Source organism: Leptosomus discolor, unplaced genomic scaffold, assembly GCF_034619465.1.
Source record: "Leptosomus discolor isolate bLepDis1 unplaced genomic scaffold, bLepDis1.hap2 HAP2_SCAFFOLD_253, whole genome shotgun sequence".
NCBI lineage: Eukaryota > Metazoa > Chordata > Aves > Leptosomiformes > Leptosomidae > Leptosomus > Leptosomus discolor.
The window spans coordinates 7,501-10,000 of record NW_028237916.1 but is presented as its reverse complement, the minus strand read 5'-3'; the positions used below and the strand labels follow the sequence as shown (position 1 = coordinate 10,000).

At 78.1% G+C, this 2,500-nt stretch overlaps 1 non-coding gene across 1 annotated transcript; it reads left to right on the top strand.

Moving 5' to 3' along the window:
- Positions 1 to 2,051: 2,051 nt before the first annotated feature.
- On the top strand, positions 2,052 to 2,204 carry LOC147412376 (5.8S ribosomal RNA). The gene has a single exon (XR_015184205.1). It is a non-coding gene; the product is annotated as a 5.8S ribosomal RNA (ribosomal RNA).
- Positions 2,205 to 2,500: the final 296 nt, after the last annotated feature.

Below are 2,500 nucleotides of genomic sequence, written 5' to 3'. Positions count from 1 at the left end.
CCCCCGGGGCGAAGGGGGGTGCCGTCCCGGTCAGCGCGTGGTCGTTGGCGCGTGGGAGGAGAAGGTGGGCTGCCGGCGCGGTTGGGGGGGGGCGAGGAAGCCCCGACTGCCGAGCCCGCTCGGGCAGGCGGGAGGGAGTGGCGAGTGGCAGACGACGGGGTCCGTCAGGTGCGAGCGGCGAGACGGAGAGGGCCTCCGGGCTCTGGGGAGGCGGCTCCCCTAAACCAACCTCCTCGCGCCGGTGGGCCGCGCAGGGCGAAAAGGCCGCCGGGTGTTCCGGGCTTAGGGCGCGGTGCCGGGTGGCGGCGGCGGCCCTCCTTCGCCCCCCCTCCTCCCCCCTCAAAGGGAGCCAGGCGGGGGGGGGGGTCGGCTGTGCCGTCGCCTCCGGTGGGCGAGGCCCCCCGCCGGGCCGTGTCCCGCGCCAGCGGGCGGCCCGAGCCACGGCTCTCCTCTCGGGCGCAGCGCCGGGCTACTGAGGGAAACCCCGGGCCCCGGGAAAGGAGGGCCGAGGTGGTGGCGGTTGGACGTCGGGCGCGCCCCCGCGGGCGGACGCTCCCCCGAGGGCGGCAGCGGGGGAGGCACCCCCGCGGGGCCTGCAGGTCGTTTCCCTCACCCCAGGGCCAGGTACCTAGCGTCCGCGCTTCCGCGGCCCTCCCTCGGCGAGCCCGGGGGCCGAAGGCCGCGGAACCGGGCGGAGGTTTAAAGACACGGGCGGCTCGACGTGACCCGCGGGTGGCGGCGTCTGGGCGGCGGGTGCCTTCAGGGGCGGGAGCTGCTCCCGCAAGGCCCCTGTTTGGTCGCCGCCCCGTGCTAGTCCCTGCGGGCAGCCGTGCCGGGGAAGGGTCCGTGCTGCCCCCCCCCTTCCCTGCGGTCCGGTCTCGGCGGAGAGACCGCGGCGCCAGCCGGCCGCGGCCGGCCTGCCTGCCTCGAAACGGGCGACCCCGGCGGGAGCGCGGGCTCTCCGCCGGGGCGGCGGGTCCTCGCTATGGGGGCCCGCCGGGCGGCCCCCCGGGCCGCCTCGCCTCCGTCGCAGCCGCGCTGTGCCGCGCTGCGCTGTCCTTCCCTCCCTGCCCCGGCGAGCGCTCGGCGGTCTCCTGCCGCCTGCCGCCGGCAAGGGCGGCACCCCGGCCGAGCGGCGGCGGCGCTGCTCGGCCCGTCGGTCCGGCCGGAGGTCACCCGCCGCCGTCCGCGGCTGTCCCGGCCCGGGCCCCGCCCGTCGCTTCCCCGTCGTCGCCCTTCTTCCCGGCCGTGCCGGGCGGGTTGGGCGGGCGCGCGGCCGGGGGCGTCCCACGCCCGGTCTCCGCGTGGAAACGGGGAGAGCGGGCGCTGCCCCCCGGCTTAGCGCCGCTCGCCTTCCGCCGGGCGCGTGCCCGCGGAAGGGGCCGAGGCGAGAGGCGTGCGGCGGCGGTCCCGGGAGGGCGAGCCGCTCCGGCTCGGCGGCGGGTGCTGTCCTCCGGCGGTCCGCGGGCGGTGCGCCCCCCGGCTCGGGCTCCGGTGGTGGCCGCCTCTGGGCGCGGTGGCGGTGGTAGAGCCGCGGTGCCGCCGGCGGGGCCAGCTGCGGGGGGAGCCGGCAGTCGCAGGGCGGCGCGGGGGCGCGCGCGCGACCGGCGGGGCGCCCCGCCGGTGGTGGTGGTGCTGCTGCTGCTGGAGCAAGCCCGCGCATCGGCGTGCCGAGCGAGGCGGGCAGGGTGGGCGCGGTCGGGGCGGTGCCGCTGCCTTTCTCCGTGCGAGGTCCTGGCCGAGCCCGGGCGCCTGGGCCGCCTCCGACGCGAGCGAGACGCTTTTCCTTCCCAGGTCGGTGGCGTGGGAGCGCGTGCTCCCCGCCCTCGCGTCGGAGGTGGGGGGGGTTCTTTCCCCCCCCCCCTTTCTTTTTCCTCGTGGTGTGTTGTGCTCGTACGGTCAGGCGAGGCGAAGGCGCCTCCGCGTCGCCGTGGGCGGGCGCGCGTTCGCCTGCGGCGCGCGGTCAGGCCGTCCTCCGAGAACGAGGGGCCGCTTTTGGCGAGCGGTCCCGGGCCCCCCCTGCGCGCGCGGGGCGGCGCCGAAAGTCAGACAACTCTTAGCGGTGGATCACTCGGCTCGTGCGTCGATGAAGAACGCAGCTAGCTGCGAGAATTAATGTGAATTGCAGGACACATTGATCATCGACATTTCGAACGCACTTGCGGCCCCGGGTTCCTCCCGGGGCTACGCCTGTCTGAGCGTCGCTTGACGATCAATCGCCGGCTGGGCCGCCGGCGCCTCCCTCGCCCGGCGTCGCGGCGAGTCGGGGCGGCGGTCGCAGCGGCGCGGCTGGGGTTGCCTCGCAGGCCCGTGCGTGCGGCCTCCGTGCCGGGGGGGAAGCGGTTCCCCGCGGCCCGGCGGCGTCGGCCGAGGGCCTTCGTCCCCCTAAGTGGAGACTCGGGGAGCGCTCCGAAGCTCCCCGCTCCCGGAGCGCCCGCTGGGCGGAGCTCGTCCCGCCGGGGCTCGCCCCCAGGGTTCGTCGGGTCCCGTGGGGCCCGGC